General features: G+C 41.6%; 3 non-coding genes across 3 annotated transcripts; all 3 read right to left on the reverse strand.

Moving 5' to 3' along the window:
* Positions 1 to 6,870: 6,870 nt before the first annotated feature.
* On the reverse strand, positions 6,871 to 6,944 carry TRNAN-GUU (transfer RNA asparagine (anticodon GUU)). Its single transcript has one exon. It is a non-coding gene; the product is annotated as a tRNA-Asn (tRNA).
* Positions 6,945 to 8,119: 1,175 nt separating this feature from the next.
* TRNAE-UUC (transfer RNA glutamic acid (anticodon UUC)) lies at positions 8,120 to 8,191 on the reverse strand. Its single transcript has one exon. It is a non-coding gene; the product is annotated as a tRNA-Glu (tRNA).
* A 924-nt stretch (positions 8,192 to 9,115) lies between these two features.
* TRNAV-CAC (transfer RNA valine (anticodon CAC)) lies at positions 9,116 to 9,188 on the reverse strand. The gene has a single exon. It is a non-coding gene; the product is annotated as a tRNA-Val (tRNA).
* Positions 9,189 to 19,980: the final 10,792 nt, after the last annotated feature.

Below are 19,980 nucleotides of genomic sequence, written 5' to 3' on the forward strand. Positions count from 1 at the left end.
ACCATATACTAACTGGAAACTGGCTACTGAAGAATAAGAAGGACCTATCTTCCAACAGTTTAAGGGCTAAATTTTCCCTTTCCACGGAAGTGTCTCCACCCAAGAATAGATTTCAAAAGCTACCTGTATAGTGTATACAGATGTTACACTATATGAAAATCATACTTCAATATTAGTAGTAAAGAGATTTTTGAGTTAGCTCACATGGTTACTAATAAAAATGGGAAATAGTTATTAGGATGTTTTCATTAAACAAAGACAGACATTAAAAGAGCCAGAAAAGAGAAGAGAGAGAAACAAAAACACAAAAAGCTTAAGAATGGGGAGTTTTGTTTTTCTTTTCCTTGGTAAATAGATGAGCTGAAAGCCATCAAACAGCTAGTATGCATGGGTTGATCTGGTGAAGCTGATTAATCAGGTAAATATTCTTGGCTATATGTGGACGCTCCAAAAATTCTTAAAAGTTCAGTGGTGAAATGAAGGTGGCAGCTTTTCTATGTTTACTACCTGCCAGTGTCCTTCCTTTGGTGCCTCTGAGTTAGTTAAGCCTAACTGAACTACTATCCTCATCAAGATGTCTCAATTTCATCCCCCTCTTCTTTGGGTCATAATTATTCTTAAAAGAGCAGATTTGATCATGAACACTTTGTTCTCTTTTTGACACAGTATTAACAGTTGAATGTCAACTTAAGGTAATGGTTGTGAGCAACATATAAGTAAATAATCAGATATCTGATAGTGAAGGGAAGCCAAAAATCTGAGGACAGGGACAGTATCACAATCAATATTTTAAGCTACTTTGCCTCCTAGCCCAGGCCAAAGCGGAAGAATAAGTATCAACAGCACTTTAGCAATAGCCAAGTGGCTAAAAACTTTAAAAAAATGGGGCATAATATATAAAGTACAAAGAGTGTACAGTTCCAAAACCGTTACCAATGCACACCAACATGAATAACTAATGAAGCAGTATCGACACTAAGGTATGGAAAATTCCCAGACCTCAGAAGGCTTCCTCATGACTCTTCCCATGCAAGAGTTCAGAGTAATCACACACACCCCTCCCAACTTCTCAGCCTGTTACTTTCACATAAATTGAATCACAAGGCATGCACTGGGTTTCGTTGGGGGGAAAAGACATGGGTCTGAATTCTTTCCTTCAACATGATGACTAGGAAATTTAGCCATATTTTTCATGCAGTTTTTTTGTCTCAGTGTGTATTCCCTGTAAGAATATATCTCAACACATTTATGTACTATGGGACATTTGAGTTGGTTCCAGTTAAGGATATTCTGAAATAGTACAAACATTCTTTTATGACTTTTGGCAGACATATACATTTCTCTAGGGCAGTCCATTCCAATAGAATAATGCCAGTGTTGACCTTAAAAATAAAAGTCATTTTCTTAACCAGGAAAATGGGTTCATTCAGGAATAGCAGAGGAATTGTAATTCAGGACAAGTAAATACAGCAAAAGCCATAGGCAAGTTCCACAAACAAAGGAGAGAAAGGAACATTGCTTTACAGAGAAAGAGGAAGAAGCTGAGAGGGGTTGTTTTGAACACAAGTCCATTGTGGAAAAGCGAAAATTCAGGATTATGACAATTTCTCATTGGCCAAGTTGCTGTTCTTGCAGGAGATGCAACATACATCTTTTTCTGTTGGTGCCTGTAATTGATGATTCTTTCCTGTTGATGATTCTTCTGTTTGGGTCTGTAATCAACAATTCTTCCTGTATTTGAACTTGAGTGGTACTCCATGACAGCTCCCCTCTGGTTTCCTGACTCTTTTTTAGTGAGATTTCTCTTTATTAGTTTTCACACCAGTCACAAGGAATTTTAAATTTTTCTATTTTAATATTTTACGAGACTTACCACATAAAAATATTATCATTACAACCTGGGACACTAGCAACATTTCAAGTGTTTAATAGCTACGTGTGGCTTGTACCTATCATATTGGACAGCACAGGTCAAATATACAGCGCAGCCAAAAGTACGATTTCTGGGCCACAGCATATAACTCTGTATGTATGACTCTTAGTTGATGCTGCCACATTTTTTTTCCAACTTTGTTGAACTTACTTATACTTGTTCCAGAAATGCATAAGAATTTCCAGTGCTCTCCATCCTGTCAACATTTGGTACTGTTTCTCCTTTTTTTTTTAAAGTTAGGTTTATTGAGGTGTAATCTACATAGCAAAATTTGCCAACATCAGATAATTTTACATTCATTCATTTCTTTGCAAAGCTGGATTTTGGTGGTTGCTGTGATAGAAAGCAAGTGCCATGCAAAAGTGAATGTGTAACAAGAAGTTAGGCGGCACTTTGAGGTTTGAGAAGCTGTGCCATGCACAACATTAAGGTTATGATTCTGAAATGTCACAGCACTGGAAACAACAAACCACTCTACTGAACTTTGTCAAGGGAACACATAAGAATTTCCACAGCAGCAGCCACGTACCCATGAAATACAGAAATCTATGTGAACCCAGAAGACAACAGCATTCCCCAGCTAATGTGGTTGTTGTCAGCCAATCTATCAGGAAATTAGGGCAACCAGGAAGGACAAAGAGAGAGAGTGTTTGCAGGCAACCAAAGATGATTTGTTAATTAAACCAATTGTAATATTAGTCAAAGGATTAAAGTTAACTCTAGATCTCGAATTTCTAATTTAAGCTGACCCATGTTGGAACATGAGAATGTTAGAGTCATATATTGGTATATATGGAATCATATATTAGATGACACCTGAAAATATTTACCAAAACTTGTAAGTGGAATAATTGAGTCCCCTGGTTTCTAAAATTGTGAGGATTCATTTGCCTTTAAATATATTAGTATATTTAATATACTTGACTAGTATATTTAGTACAGTAGAATACATAAATCTAAATTTTTATGTTTATATACTTACCAGATGTAATGTTTGCTTATTTGACCAGTATAACCAGCACAGGAAATTTAGGAAGTCCAAATTAATTCAGATTTTCAGGCCAAAATAAAGCCAAGACTTATATACTAGAATATTATACCATCATTATTTTCTACATTATAAGATAATCTGAAAATATACATATAGTCATTTTTAGACCAAAATTATTAAACCAATCTAATTTTTCTGTCACCTCAAAAAAAAGACATAAATTTTTAAAATTCCATTATATACTAAATATGTAAATTATTTAAATTGTTTAAAAGTATTATGATTCAGCTTTATCAATTTCACTTCTTTTTTGTTGTTGTTGTTGTTCCAAGTAATCAAGACCATTAAATGGAGGTTCCTCAGAAAACTGAAAATAGAACTACCATATGACCCAGCAATTCCACTCCTGGGCCTATACCCAGACAAAACTATAATTCAAAAAGATACATGCATCCTTGTGTTCATACCAGCACTATTCACAATGGCCAGGACATGGAAACAACCTAAATGTCCATCAACAGATGGATGGATAAAGAAGCTGTGGTACATATATACAATGGAATACTGTTCAGCCATTAAAAAAGAACAAAATAATGCCATTTGCAGCACCATTGATACAACTAGAGATTTTCATACTAAGTGAAGTCAGTCAAAACGGAAAGACAAACACCATATGATATCACTTACACGTGGAATCTAAACTATGGCACGAATGAACCTATCTACAAAACAGAAACAGACTCACAGACATCAAGGACAGACTTCTGCTTGCCAAGGGGGCGGGGGGGAGAGAGAGGGATAGATTGGGAATTTGGAGGTTACTAGATACAAACTATTACATTTAGAATGGATAAATAACAAGGTCCTACTGTATACTACAGGAAAGTATATCCAATCTTCTGGGATAAACCATAATGGAAAGGAATATTTAAAAACAATGTATATAGGTGTATAACTCAGTCACTTTTCTGTACAACAGAAACTAGCACAATGTTGTAAATCAACTGTACTTCAATAAAAATAAAATAAAATAAAAATAAAATTTTTTAAAAAGACCATTGATTTAATCTACAGGTAAATCTTCTTTGTAATTTCCTTGTTACAAATTGAGAAACAAAATTTTTCCTCATATAAATACCACATTTAAAGCATAGATAGTAAAGCATTTTTTTCTAGAAATTCTTAATTTTCTTATTTTAAATTTATATAAGTGATTATTACTTTCCTGAAGCTAATTGGGTAAGTGACTCCCTTACATTTTCAGAGACCTACTTTGTCTATTCTCTCCTGATAAAAAGAGAAAACATATTGACTTGTTTCTTAGAAAATATACTTAAAAGGGAAAAAAATCCATCCAACTATTGGGCATTATTTAAGGTGAAAACAGAGGCAATGATATATATTAACAACACTCGCCAGTGAGGGAAACAAAATGAAATAATTAAGCAACATCATATCCTTCAAGGACCCTCATTGCTGAAAACTGGAGTAATTCTGTGATACGCTTTTGAGTCTCCAGGGTATGTATCTGAGCATGAAGTTATTGCTCCTCATCCATTTTGATTAGGATTGAACTTGCTTGCAATTCTGGAAGTATTAAATCTTGATTTGTGGGTTGTCAGAAGCACTCATGTTGCTGATTTCATTGCTTATTTGTAATGATATAAGTGTCTTTGCTTTGTTAAATCTATCTGATTTAAACAATGCTTAAGGGATATTTGCTTGAATTTTTCAAGTTATTTAGAAACTTGAGTATACCAATGAAAGAAAGCGGCCTGTTCCATGCCAAAAATTCAATATGCCTTGGATGAAGAAGTGGTATATATATACAATGGAATATTACTCAGCTGTAAAAAGGAACAAAATTGGGACATTTGCAGAGTCATGGATGGACCTAGAGAGTGTCATACAGAGTGAAGTAAGTCAGAAAGAGAAAAACAAATATCATATAGTAACATATATATGCAGAATATGGAAAAATGGTACAGATCAACGGGTTTGCAAAGCAGAAACAGAGACACAGATATAAAGAACAAACATGGACACCAAGGGGAGAAAGTGTGGGGGGGGGGGGAGGGGGTTGTGGTGGGATGAATTGGGAGATTGAGATTGCCATATATACAATACTAATAAGAAAAAAAATCAAACTGTATACTTTAAGTATATGCAGTTTACTGTATGTCAATTATATCTAAATAAAAGTTCTTAAAAAATTCAATATTCTTCCTTTATTAATGCCCTTTATTAATGTTGAGTTCCTTATGAGGGAAACATTGCATATGAAGATCATCCTTATTGTAGATGTTACACTTTTGCAGTTATTGACAAGTATGACTGGGCCCACATGGTTTTGAACAAATAGTGGAAAGAAAAGTGGTGGACAACCTCTCACTGCAGTGGTGTCACATACCAGGAAATACCAGAATCTTCAGGACAAGCAGCAATGGAAAAAGACTCTCAGTGAAGATTAGCTGTCATCTCCTACCTAATAGGAAATGGATCCACCCAACAGGGATTATCCTGTTCATGTTCTAACATTAAAACCAGAATCCCACACTGATGGGAGAAATTACTGATGAACAAATGAGAGACAGAGACAGAGACAGACAGAGGAAAATAATTGTCCAATAACCACACAGTATGAAAAAGCCAAAACACTCAATTTCTGCACATGAGATTTAAGAGGAGAACAGAGCAAACATGAGCCAATAGCTCTAAGGGTCCAGGTCTGCAGGAGGAGCCTGTGAGGGGTAGGATTCTCTTGGCTCCCTCGATGTGTCTTAGATGGGCTAATTTTTATACTCAGAGCCAAAAAACAAACAAACAAAAGACTGTCAAGGAATAATATAGAGACACTTATTCCCATGATAATTCCCCATTGTACAGGAGGGAGGACAGGTATTAGGTTGTTTTCATCAAATTAAAAGTATAACCAAAAGTTATAAACAAAAGAGGAAAGGGGGAAAGGAGAAAAGCCTCTGGGATCAGCGAGACTTTTCTCTTTGGATAAGTGGCTTGGCTGGCTGTTGTCAAAGAGGTCATTCTGGGTGGTCTTTTCTGGACCCTGTTGATGAGGCCAGCAGAGGAAACAAGTACAGTTATTGGAGGACTTTAAAAATATAAAAAGTTTAACTTTTGAACACATGCAATAGGATATCTCTGTGTAATGCCCACAATGTCCCTCTGTGGTCCTTCCCCTTAGTTCTGTCAGGAGGGCATGGCTCCCTTTATTAGAGTACCATAGAGAGAGGGAGAGACAGATTGTTGTGCTGGCAACTAAATGAAGAAAGGAACATTGAACAACTGGGAAATAAATTGGAATAAGATTCAGTCCCACTTCTGTGGAAGGCAATTGTGCAGGATTTACCAACATTAGAAGCATATAAACACTAAATGTAGCAATAGCACTTCCAGGTCTCTACACTATGGAAACACTGCACAAGTGGTCAGAGGTGTGTGTACAATAATGATGGCTGCAGCATATTCATGATTGTAAAACCATGAAACCAAATAATACACAAACCACGGAAGAAATGCCTTTATCAAAAACAGTGCAGAGGACCCTTATGATGACTAGTTCACTGATAATATTATCATCGGACAATTACTAACTGTTGGCTTCCTTTTACAGATGAAAAACTTGAGACACATAAAATATAAGTTCCTTGTCCAAATCTATAGACTTGGCAGGCTAAAGACTTAATCCCACCAGATCGTGGATTCCTTGATCTCTCTCAGGAGATCCTGAGTTGGGCAAGTATAGAGTCCCGTAGAGACAATACCGATGGGAAGGTGGGGTGGCCCTAGACTGGCAGCAGTCATGAGGTGGATAGGGCCCCGAAGGCAGGAAGGTAAACATGGTGTGAGCCAGAGCTCAGGCAATAGTTAGAGTGGAAGCCCTTGAAGGGTAATCAGCACCTTGAACGGGTTCTAAAAGCTCTGCTAGCGTCCCTGGGTGGGCTCGAACCACCAACCTTTCGGTTAACAGCCGAACGCGCTAACCGATTGCGCCACAGAGACAGCAGCCCCGTATCTTTCTGCACTCTCTACGGAGCAGACACTTACTAATTCCCAGAATCTGCCACCTGCTCGCAGGAAAACCGTGCCGGCTCCAAAGCCTCGGAAACACGGCAAGAGTAGAGCAATGCATCACACTGGACCTGAGACTGGGTCGAGGTCAGGACAAAACACTAAGCCCTATTATCACAGGGCACCACCCATGCAGACGATGCTGACACCCTCTTGAGAATACGCCGACACCCTTTGACGCATTTCCCATCTGGTCCCCTCATCCTCCCACCACAGAGAGGATTCTTCCCCTTTGTGTGCTCAGAACCCTTTACGCTCCCTGCAGGGCACAGAGAGCCAGGCAAGAGCCAGGGCGGGCAGCTGCACCTCCTGAAGGGTCTCTCCCGAGGCAGGCGGTTCTGGCGCTCAGGCTGACCCAAGACCTCGCTGCCCACCGAGGGGACAGGGAGGAGACCCGAGGGCTGCCGGTCCGGGAGATTCCTGCAAGCACAGGGAGCGCCTAGCCTGCGCTTCCGGGAGAGCCGCAGAAAACTCCTCCTGAAGCTTCTCTGCATCCGAATGAGAACCGACTTCAGGTTCCTGAAAGGGCAAGGGGGCCTCCTCGGAAGGACAAAGCCTTCCCTTGGCTTTGGAGGACAGGTCCCGCAGAAGCTGGCTTTGAGAAACATGCCAGAGGAAAGGAACAATCTTGAGTTGAGTTGTCTGCGAGTTCCTCTCAAGTGGTGTCGCCATTCTTATACGTGGAGAGAGAGAGTGAGAAAGCAAAGGTGGGGAAACGTTAACTGTGCACTTAGGTACAGAATATACTATGTTACTATTCTTGCAACTTTTTTGTATTATATGTTTCAAAGGGTTTGGGTTTTGAATGAATTTTTGGAATTCAATTCCCAGAGTCTCTTTGCGTGAAAACTTTGCAAGTAAAACTTGGGGTTTCTAACAGGCAGGGAGGAAAGAGTGGAGGCGAAATCTGGCCAACCCAGGCTGGTCATTGCATGTCACCTCCTCCAGCCTGCGCGATGTCAAGGACCCTGAGGCCGGGACTCACCGGCATGTAGGGACTCCGTGCAGAAGCTCTTCTGCCTCTGAACCTTGCAGAAAACACAACTCTGGTCTGGGCAGGAAAGTGCAGACTCCTGCGAGTGGAGGCGCAGAGAGCAAAAACTGGCTTCCCTGACCGGGAATCGAACCCGGGCCGCGGCGGTGAAAGCGCCGAATCCTAGCCACTAGACCACCAGGGAGGGGCGCGAAAACGCTCACTCAGAGGCGCCCGGTGAAAATTGAAGGTGCAACCACTACATGTCAGATATTCGGAGAGCAGGAAGGGAGATTTCCCAGAGCCCCAGGGCTGAGCGCAGCTGTGCAGGGCTCCCAGGCCTTGCCCCGCTGCTCACCACCCTTCACCTCTCCTGTCGTGGGCGACGCTTTGGGCTCTGAGACCAGGACACAATGTAACTGGCTGGGCTCCGTCCTGGTCTCGCTTCAGCGCAGTGTGCTGCCCAGCCGAGGCCGTGCTCTCTTGCTGAAGCTCGGTTTTCTCTTGAGTCAGGTGCCCACTTGGCTCGCAGCGGGTGATGAGCGGATCCGTCTACTTCCTCATGTCTGACCTGACTCCGGGGCCTCTCCTGCTAACGGCACCGGTACGGGCTCCTTTTCCTCCTCCACCAGCTCCCTCGTGGAGCCGGACATTCTTCATGTACGTGTCTTTGGCTCGAGCCCCCGGCGCACAATTGGGTTGGGTCTCTCTGGTTCTTTCATGCAAATCAAGTTGCTCCGCACGTGGCGGCGCAAAGCCAAGTGTGCCTCACAGGGATGAACTCCTTGGTTTCCAGAGACAAGTCGTGTGAACCTGTGGAAGAGATTTAGGCGCCTGCTTAGCAGGTGAGGAGATTTGCGGATGTAAAGATAAGCCGAAGTCAGCCTTGTCCTTTGCCCACTTGGATTAGCTGGCTGTGGCCTGGACCGCACAGTGGACTCAGAGCAGGGAAAGGAGGGCTGGTTCCTAGTGCTGAGTAGGCTTTCAGGCAGTCACGGAGCTCCTCCCATGTATCTTAAGGATCGAAGGTGCATCTGCGCCCGCTGCCTCACCGCATGCTTTGCGCCCGTTTCGGATTTTTGAATGAGAATGTCCACAGGAATCTCAGGGAGAGAACCGAAAAAAACCTTGTTTCCGCCCGGTTTCGAACCGGGGACCTTTCGCGTGTGAGGCGAACGTGATAACCACTACACTACGGAAACAGGGTGACTGATGGGCACTGCAGACACAGCCCTGGAAACCGTAGGTCCTGCCACCACTATCCTAGTCACCAACTTTTGAAACTGCACAATGGACCTTGAAGCCCCACGATCTCTCAGCAAGGAGACTGCGGCTTCCGGGAGGCCTTGATTTTAGGGTTCCTCGCCTCCCCCGAAGGGAGGCCCCTCGAGCCCCCCACAGTCTGCCTTCGGGGTCCGGCACCAAACGCAGAGTCTCAGGTCCACAGCTATGCACCCCAGGGCTGGAGGTCACCCCCGCTGACTTAGGGCCTAAAGGGAAAAGGTAGAGAATTAGTTTCATTCCAGTGAGTTTCTTCTCTCTGCAGCTGACCCTGTGGGTCCTAGCTGCATTGATATTTCTACAAAGATTTCAAACAGAATTCCTTTAATCCAGACTTTATTTAGTTGTTTTCACAGTGAATGCTAGTTTGCTATAAACACTCTGTCATAACTGAAAGAGGAAGTCTTCTACAATTTCCAGATAAATTATATCTCCTTCCTCTGATTTCTTAAAACAACAGCAAACAAAAAGACAGGTCCCTGGTACATACTTGGACTTGTCTTATAGTACTTAAGGTATGTCTGACTGTCTATGAAAAAAAGCTCTTGCTAGAAGCATGTGCAAAAGATTGTCTACCAGGAACTCAACAATCGTCATGCCTGTGCAAGGTCCAAGGGTCTGATGAAGTTGGATCCAGTCCCCCACTGCCTTTAGATCACTGGTTACACCACCATCAAAATCAACCCACTTTTCAGATGCAGGTCACCTATGTGGAGGAGTCAAGGTCAGCTAAACATTTAAACAATCCTAATGTATTCAGGGGAATGTTGAAAGTCAGCGGTGGTACAGTTAGAAGGGGGAATAAAACACGTCATAATAATGCTAAAACCAGCTTTCTTGAGCTTTACCAAGTGACCAGCATTGTTCCTCAGTACTTTACTGTGTAATAACTTACTAAGTCCACATAACAACCCTGGAAGATAGTGAAGGATATTACCACCCCTTGTTGCAGATGAGAACACTGAGCCACTGAAAGGCTGATCTCACCTTTTAAGGGTCCCACCCCTGTGACAGTGAGAGCCAGCACTCAGACCCAGGCAGTTTGCCTCCAGGGCCCTGCCCCTTGGCCACCATGCTCAGTGGTAACTGAGAACACTTCACTAAGTTTTGCATCCCCTCCTTGTTCAACCCCCAAGATTTCGAAGAGAAAAAGAAGATTGAAAGGAAGGCCTTACCAAACTCCCCAAATTAATTAATGAAATGAGGAAGAAGAGGAGAAGAGTAAACACTACCATTGGAGAAGCAAGGAGGTTAGACAGAGAATGACCATGAGTTTGTTAACCATACACTAACCGGAAACTGGCTATTTAAAGACTACGAAGGCCCTATCTCCCAACATTTGAAGGGCTAAATTTTCCCTTTCCATGGAAGTGTCTCCACCCAAGAATAAATTTCAAAGCTACCTATAGAGTGCATACAGAGGTTAATATGAAAATCATACTTCAATATTAGTAGTGAAGAGATTTTGAATGTATTAACTCACACATTTACTAATGAAAATGGGAAACAGTTATGAGGATGTTATTAAACAAAGACACGATTTATAAAAGAGCCAGAAAAGAGGATAGAAAGGAGAAAAAAAAACAAACCACAAAAGATTGAGAATGGGGAGTATTCTTTTTCTTTCCCCTGGTATACAAATAGCTGAAAGCCATCAAACAGCTCGTCTGAACTGGTTGATCTAGTGCAGTTACTAACTAATCAGGTAAACATTTTGAGTATATATGGAGGCTCCAAAAATTCTTGAAAGTTTAGTGGTGAAATGAAGGTAGCGGCTTTTCTTTGTGTACTACCTGCCAGGGTCCTCCCGTTGACACCTCTGAGTTAGCTAAACGTAAGTGAACTACTGTCCTCATCAAGATCTCTTAATTTCATATACCCACCCTTCCTTGGGCCATAATTATTCTTAAAGGAGCAGATTTGATCGTGTACACTTCATTCTCTCTCTGCAACAGAATTAACAGTTAAATGTCAGCTTAAGGGAATGGTTGTAAGCAACATGTAAGTAAGTAGTCAGATACCTCATAGTGAAGGGAAGCCAAAAATTTGAGGACAGAAAAAGTATCGCAATCAATATTTTGAACCTACGTTGCCTCCTAGCCCAGGCCAAAGCAGAAGAATAACGATTGACATCATTGTAGCAATAAGCAAGTGGTTTTAAACTTTTAAAACATGAGGCATAATATATAGAAGGTACAAGGAGTGTACAGTTCCAAAACCATTACCAGTGTGCACCTACCTGAACAACTAATGAAGCAGTATCCACACCAAGGTATGGAAAATTCCCAGACCTCAGAAGGCTTCCTCATGACTGTTCCCATGCAAGAGTTCAGAGTGATCACACACACACCCCTCCCAACTTCTCTGCCTGTTACTTTCACATAAATTGAATCACAAGGCATGCATCCGGTTTCGTGAGGGGAAAGGGCATGGGTCTGACTTCTTTCCCACAACAGTATGTCTATGAAATTTAACTACCTGCAGTAGTTCTTTGTCTCTGTGTGTATTCCTTATAAGAATATATCTCAACATATTTATCTACTGTTGTATATTCAACCTGTTTCAGTTGAGGATATTCGGAAATGGAACAAACATTATTTTACGCCTTTTGGTGGACATACAAAAGGGCAGTCCATTCCAGTAGAATACATGCCAGAGTTGACCTTCAAACTAAAAGTTATCCTTTTTTTAAATTTATTTTTTATTTATTTATTTTTAACCAGCACAAAGGGTTTATTCAGGAATAGCAGAGGAACTGCAATTCAGGACAAGCAAGCTCTAGCAAAAGCCATAGGCAAGTTCCACAAACAAAGGAGAGGAAGGAACGTTGTTTTACACAGAAAGCAGAGAAAGCTGAGAGGGATTGTTTTGAACCCAAGTCCACTGGAGAAAAGTGATAGTTAATTGGCCAAGTTGCTCATTTCTTACAGGAGACGGAACATACATTTTTTTCTGTTGGGACCTGTAATTGAGGATTCTTTCCTCTTGATGATTCTGCTGTTTGGGTCTAAAATGACAATTCTTTTTTTTTTTTTAATTTTTTTAATTTTTTTGGGCGTACAGCAAGTTCAATAATCTGTTTTTATGCACATATCCCCGTATTCCCTCCCTTCCTTGACTCCCCCCCCTCGAGTCCCCCCCACCCTCCCTGCCCCAGCCCTCTAAGGCATCTTCCATCCTCGAGTTGGACTCCCTTTGTTATACAACTTCCCACTGACTATCAATTTTACAGTTGGTAGTATATATATGTCTGTGCTACTCTCTCGCTTCGTCGCAGGTTCCCCTTCACCGCCCCCCCCAAACCTCGAATTCTCCAGTCTATTCTCTGCATCTGCGTCCTTGTTCTTGTCACTGAGTTCATCAGTATCATTTTTAGATTCCCTATATGTGAGTTAGCATACAATATGTCTTTCTCTTTCTGACTTACTTCACTCTGTATAACAGACTCTAAGTCTATCCACCTCATTACATACAGCTCCATCTCATCCCTTTTTATAGCTGAGTAATATTCCATTGTATATATATGCCACATCTTCTTTATCCATTCATTTGTTGATGGGCATTTAGGTTGCTTCCATGTCCTGGCTATTGTAAATAGTGCTGCAATAAACATTATGGTACAAGTTTCTTTTGGGATTATGGTTTTCTTTGGGTATATGCCCAGTAATGGGATGACTGGATCATATGGTAGTTCTATTTGTAGTTTTTGAAGGAACCTCCAAATTGTTTTCCATAGTGGCTGTACCAACTTACAGTCCCACCAACAGTGCAGGAGAGTTCCCTTTTCTCCACACCCTCTCCAGCATTTGTTGTTTCCAGATTTTGTGATGATGGCCATTCTGATCGGTGTGAGGTGATACCTCATTATAAATGACAATTCTTTCTGTATTTGAATGCCGAGACCAGCTCGGCGACTCGAGGTGAGTGACCGGTGCCGCAAGCTTGAAGAAGACACAGACACAGACTGAAGAGAAAAGTGGGACCGGGGGGCTCAAGACCTCTCGGATCAAGAGCCCTGCTGACTCATCCCAGGTTGCTTTTATTGAGTTCGTGGGCTAACATTCTCAGGTTACACTCATAAGCAATCAAAGGCCTCACATGACTGAGGCAATTATCTTTACTTCCTGGGTCTGAGTTGAGCAGGTGTGGATTTGAGCTGGGGGTGGAGAGCAAAACAGCCCTGGGGGCAGGAGACCTCTCTCAGATATTGGGGGTCTGTGCCCCACCCGTGTTGGCCCCTCTGCGACTGTGCCTGTCTTAGGTTGTTCCTCCCTTGAGGAATCTTACCCGTCTCTGGCTAACCAGTCATCCTCCAGGGCCAAACACGGTGATATAAGGAAGGCTCTATGCACCACCCCTGTTGGCCCCTCTGCGGCTGTGCCTGTCTTAGGTTGTTCCTCCTCTGAGGAATCTTACCCGTCTTTGGCTAACCAGCCATCCCTCAGGACCAAACAGGGTGATATTAGTCTCCACGCCCCGCACCCTCAGCTCCTCCACTGCTCAAGCAGGACATTCTGAATCCCATCGCTCGGCCCACATACTTCAACATTTTCAATGTTTCAAAAAGGTTCCAGAATGTCTTCCCACATCTCCCCCTTTTTGTTTTCCTAGATTTTTTTTTTTTTTTTTTGGCACACGGGCTTAGTTGCTCCGCGGCATGTGGGATCTTCCTGGAGCTAGGATCGAACCCTTGATCTCTGCATGGGCAGGCGGATTCTTAACCACTGCGCCACCCAGGAAGCCTGCTTTTTGTTTTCCTAGGAGAAGATAGCCTGTAGGAGAAGATAAGCCTATTCGAGTTATTTCTTTTTCCGTCAATCCTTGGAGCGTTCCTCCTGTGCACCTGAGAACTTAAACATAGGATAATTAAAAGACAACAAAAAGTATCAAAATGCTTAGGAGACTGCTATTCATGCCTTTTATCCAATCCAATGGATGCAATGCTTTTAATCCATCAGCTATACTTTGTAAAGTAGCAAATTTGGTGTAGAGACTGCAAAAATCATATTGCATGCCAGTAATTTTAGTTTGTAATTGTTGTATGTCCAGTGTGAGACCATCCGCTCCATATCCCAGCAGATGTGTCACTGGCATCATGGCCATTCCAGATTTGTAATGTTCTTAAACTTAAGGGAAGTTTCCATATTTTTGTTTGAGCTCTGCCATTCTCTAATTGAGGCCAAGGAAGTATTAATCCAATCCTAAGCCATAAGATGGGACAGGGCGAGTGCATGGCAATATTGGTATATGCCATCACAACCTTTTATAGGGATTGCAGGAGGAGTTTTTTTGGTGTAAACCATTAGAGACTGCATACCCCTTAGGGGACCAGTTTCATACTGTTCCATAGGAACCATTAAGTAGTATCACACCCTCCGTCCCACAGCAAACATCCCAAAGAATCTGATCTTGTCTGTCAGCCCATATCCATTTTATTTTACACAAAGGTCTATCAGGGATGGCATAATTAGTAAACTTAGTCTCCAAAGCTCAAACCTGAAAACAAATGTACAAAGTTCATCTCCGGAGATTCTATATCCCATTCAAGATGGCGTTTCTTTGGAACGCTCATGATATGGCTTAATTCTCCGAGATGGAATCCACACAGGTTCCAGGCCTTGTCCTGGTGACACACAAGCAAACCCTCTTCCCCATGTGATTAACCTTCCTGATGACCAGATATTAGTCAATGGGTCCTGCCACCATATCAGCGGCTGTGCATCATTAAAATGAGTCACATTCTTAGAGGAGGCTTGAAAATGCCTCTCAGCTGCTGTATCTGTAGCCTGTGCAGATACATTCAAAAAATTAATAGTAAATAAGGCTTTATTTAAAATTGTTTGTTGCCCTTGGGTGATTCCCCCTTTTTGTTTTTGGAGCATGTTTTTAAGTAGTTGGTTTGCTCTTACAACTACTGCTTGTCCCTGGGGGTTGTAAGGAAGTCCTGTAGAATGTGATATAGACCACATATCAAGAAATTGTTGAAATGCTTTACTAATGTAAGCAGGGCCATTATCTGTTTTAATGGCTTGTGGCAACCCCATGACTGCAAAGCATGCATATAAATGCTTTTGCACATGCTTTGCAGTTTCATCAGATTGGGCAGTAGCCCATATAAATTGAGAAAATGTATCAATGGTTACATGCACATAGGAGAGCTTACCAAAGGATGAGATGTGAGTAACATCCATTTGCCATAAAGAATTAGGGCGCAAGCCCCGTGGGTTTACACCAGGTTCAGATTGCTGAGGATTATTAATAATTTGGCATGATGGACACGTTCTTAATATATCTTTGGCTTGATTCCATGTAATATCAAACTTCATTTTTAAGCCTTTAGCATTTACATGAGTTAATTGGTGGAAATGTTGAGCTTCATCCAATACGGGTGCAACAAGTCTATCAGCAGCTCTGTTACCTGTTGCCAGAGGCCGAGGCAAAGTAGTATGGGCCCGAATATGGGTAATATAAAAAGGAGCGTTTCTAGAATGGACAACTCGAAGTAATAGGAAAAGATCATAAAGAGGCTGTGGAATAGACTGCTTGATAGTAGCAGTTTCTATCATATTAGTGGCTTGAACCACATAGGCAGAATCAGATAAAATATTAACGGCCTGAGGTATGTCTTGCAAAGCACAGATAACTGCATATAATTCTGCTTGCTGAGCTGAAAAGTGAGGGACAGGGATTTGTCGTGTTTTAAATCCCGTAAACCCCGCTCGGCCCTTACTAGAGCCATCAGTAAAAATTATAGAAGCATCTGGTATAGGATCAGATTTTGTTATTCGAGGTAGAATCCATTGAGTTCTCTTAAGAAACTGCAAAATGGGATTTTTCGGATAGTGATTATCAATTTTTCCAATATAATCAGCAAAGGCAATTTGCCAACTTACACAATTTTGGAAACAAGCCTGAATTTCTTTAGTAGTTAAATTAATAATTATATGTGAAGGGTCAGTTCCAATTAAATGCTTACTTCGAGTTCTTCCCTTCAGAACCAACTGAGTTAATAATTCTAAATAAGGTGACAAGGATTTTACCATAGTATTTGCTAAAAACAACCATTCCACAATTCCTTCATTTTGCATTAATATCCCCGTAGGTGAATGAGGAGAAGGTAATATAATTAATTGCAATGGCTGATTAACAGTTACTCTCTGTAATTGAGAAGAATGAATTTTATTTTCTACAAGTTTTAGTTCCTCTAAAGCAGCTGATGTTGAAGTTCTTGGACTATTTAATTTTGAATCTCCTTTTAACAAAGCAAATAGGTTAGACAATGCATAGGTGGGGATCCCTATGCATGGGCGAAGCCAATTAATATCTCCTAGGAGTTTTTGCAAATCATTAAGAGTTTGGATTTGATCTGACCTCAGTTCCACCTTTTGTGGTCTAATAGTTGTTCTATCAACTATTGTGCCCAAATATTGATACGGGCTATGCATTTGTACCTTTTCCGGAGCTATTTTAAGTCCTGCTCTATCAAGGCAAAGCTGCATGCTCATATACGCAGAAGTAAGTAAATTTTGATTAGGAGCAGCACACAAGATATCATCCATGTAATGGATAACATAACAATTAGGAAATTCTAGTCGTACTGGTTCAAGGGCTTTAGCAACAAAATTCTGGCAAATAGTAGGGCTATTCAACATGCCTTGAGGTAACACCTTCCATTGAAACCTTTTTCGAGGTCCTTTATTATTTAGTGCAGGCACAGAAAAAGCAAATTTTTCTTTATCCTTGGGATGTAATGGAATGGTGAAAAAGCAGTCTTTCAAATCAATAACTATCAAAGGCCAATTAGCAGGGATCATATTAGGTGATGGGAGGCCTGGTTGTAAGGCCCCCATTGGTTGTATAACTGCATTGACTGCTCTGAGATCTGTTAATAAACGCCATTTACCAGTTTTTTTCTTTATTGGAAATACTGGAGAGTTCCATGGGCTAAAAGATTCTTCAATATGTCCTTTTTCTAACTGTTCAGTCACTAATTCTGTTAGAGCTTCTAACTTTTCTATGGTTAAAGGCCACTGCTCAACCCATACAGGTGTATCAGTTTTCCAGGTCAATGGGATTGGTGCTGGGGGAAGCAGTAAGCTTTTGCGAACAGTGGCCACTAGTGAAAAGACTGATATCCAAGACCTTCTCTATTTGCATTACCTTCAGCTGGAATGGGAAATAGTTTCCCTTCATGATATTTACCAAAACCTAACCCTGGCTGATATCCTTGATTTATTAGCATTTCTTGACTTTGCATACTATAAGTATCTATCGTTGGAATGTGGATTTCAGCCTTCCATTGTTGCAATAAATCCCTTCCCCATAAATTAACTGGAAGGTCTGCTATATAGGGTTGTAAGTGGGCTGGCTGCCCATCTGGGCCAATACAAGGCAATATTTTAGCACTTTGCTGCAAGCCATGAGCTCTACCTAAACCTACCACTGTAATGTCTGCAGGACAAGTAGGCCAGCGAGAAGGCCAATGATTATTGCTTATAATTGAAACATCAGCACCTATATCTATTAATCCTCTAAAAGCTTTTCCATTTATAGTTACTGAGCACGTGGGGCGTGTTTCTAAAATTTTTTCAGAGAGGAAAACTCCGGCCTCTCCTGTGCTTCCAAAGCCTTTCGTTCTCCTTACTTTTGTACTATTGCCAATCTTATAATATGGCAGAATAAGCAACTGTGCTATTCTATCACCTGGATGGGCTTTCCATGGAACCGAAGTTGATATCATCACTTTAATTTCTCCAGCATAATCATTATCAATTACTCCAGTATGAATTCTAATTCCTTTTGATGTTAAACCAGACCTTCCTAGTATTAAGCCAATGGTTTCTTTTGGCAAAGGTCCAGTAATTCCTGTCCTGACCAATGTTGGAGTTTCTCCAGGCAGTATAATAATAGATTCTGCACAAGGAAGGTCTAAGGCTGCGCTGCCTGCTGTGGCTGGTGATAATTCCATGGCATTTCGGAGTATTGGGCCACTTCTGTCTGTTTCTAGATCTGATAGGCTCCCTTTGGTTGCGGGGCTAGGAGTGAGCCCCGTTGATAGTTTCCCGACAAAGGGGTTCCATCCTTAGGGAAGTTAGATTTACACTGGCTTGACCAGTGAAATCCTTTTCCACATCTTGGACAAAGTCCAGGCTGTTTTTGCCCTTTGATTACATTATCTTGAAAATTAACAGCCCTTCTATCCACTCTCTTCCTACATTGTTTCTTTGTATGTCCTTGTTTACCACAGTTAAAGCATTTCCCTGGAAATTTGTTATTTATTTTCAGTCCAGCCATAGCTTGTGCCATCATTGTTGCTTTAAAGCTCTCAGTTCCCACTCCCTGACACACTCTAATATAATCATTTAATGTTCCCTTTCCTTTCATAGATCCAATGGCCTTCTTACAATCTGTATTCGCATTTTCAAAGGCCAATAATTGCAAAATAGTATCAGCAGCCTCAGCATTAGTGATCTGCCGCTTGATAGTCTCCTGTAATCTGGCAATAAATTCAGTATAGGGCTCTTTTGCCCCCTGCATGATCTTTTGAAAAGAGACAGGAGCTTGCCCTTTAGCTTCTATTTTCTCCCAGGCTCTTAAACAACAACGTCTCACCTGTTCTATGGCCTGATCTTCCATCAGAATCTGATCTTGAACTCTGCCCCAATTTCCACTACCTATCAATTGATCCAAGGAGATAGGAACCTGCCTTGCTCGATTCTGGTTTGCCATAGTTTCAGCATGATCACACCACCAGGTTTTGAATTGTAAAAATTCTCCCGGGGCTAGTACTGCACGAGCCAACGTTGCCCAATCAGCTGGAATCAAACGAGAGCCTTTGGCTACTCCCTGTATGATGCCTATGGTGAATGGAGAATTTACTCCATAATTCTGTACTGCTTGTTTTAATTCTTTCAATATTTTGAAGGGTATCGGCTCATGTATTGCCTCATAAATTCCATTAGGATTATAAGGATCCACTCCAGGTGCCACCCTTTCATGAACAGTCACTGAAAATGCCATTTGCATAGCTTCCAGATCTCCCTCTTGTCTAGCCTGCAAAACGCCCTTCTGTAAGGGTGATAAAACTGAGTGTCCTATAGACACAGGAAAGGCATAAGCTCCCCCAGGCGGCATTAAAGAGGGTGGAGGAGGGGGCAGTATAGGAAGTTTGCCCTCCTCCACAACTGAGGGAGCCGAGGGTCTTAATCCCTCAACCATTTGTATTCCCTTTTGTTTTTCAGTTTCGTTTGGCACCGCATACGCCCATCGGTCCTCTGACGGACGGGCTTCTTCATCAAAGCTATCATTTGAGCCTTCAGGAGCCCATAGAGGCTCTAATAGAGGCTCTAATACTGACTTAATCAGAGACCACATTTGACCGAACAGAACCTGGTACGGGAGTCCCTTTAGAATGCAGTTTTTTAAGTTCGTTCCCAACCTTATCCCTAAGTACATAAACCCAGTGTTAGCCTAAAGAAGGAAACCACATACAATATTCTCAACTATTTACAGAATTTCTAACAATCGACCTTCACTTGCTTTTTACAAGACCTTCACTTGCTTTTTACTCCACCTGCCCTTAGGAGCTGCCGTAACAGGCATACATCTGGTCGATATTAATCTGAACTTTCTTTATTTCCCATATTTTACCCCGAACACAAACTACCCAAGAGATTTACTTACTGGCAGGATTTTTCCAGAGGCCTCTTACTC

Source organism: Hippopotamus amphibius, chromosome 1 (genome assembly GCF_030028045.1).
Source record: "Hippopotamus amphibius kiboko isolate mHipAmp2 chromosome 1, mHipAmp2.hap2, whole genome shotgun sequence".
Taxonomy (NCBI): domain Eukaryota; kingdom Metazoa; phylum Chordata; class Mammalia; order Artiodactyla; family Hippopotamidae; genus Hippopotamus; species Hippopotamus amphibius.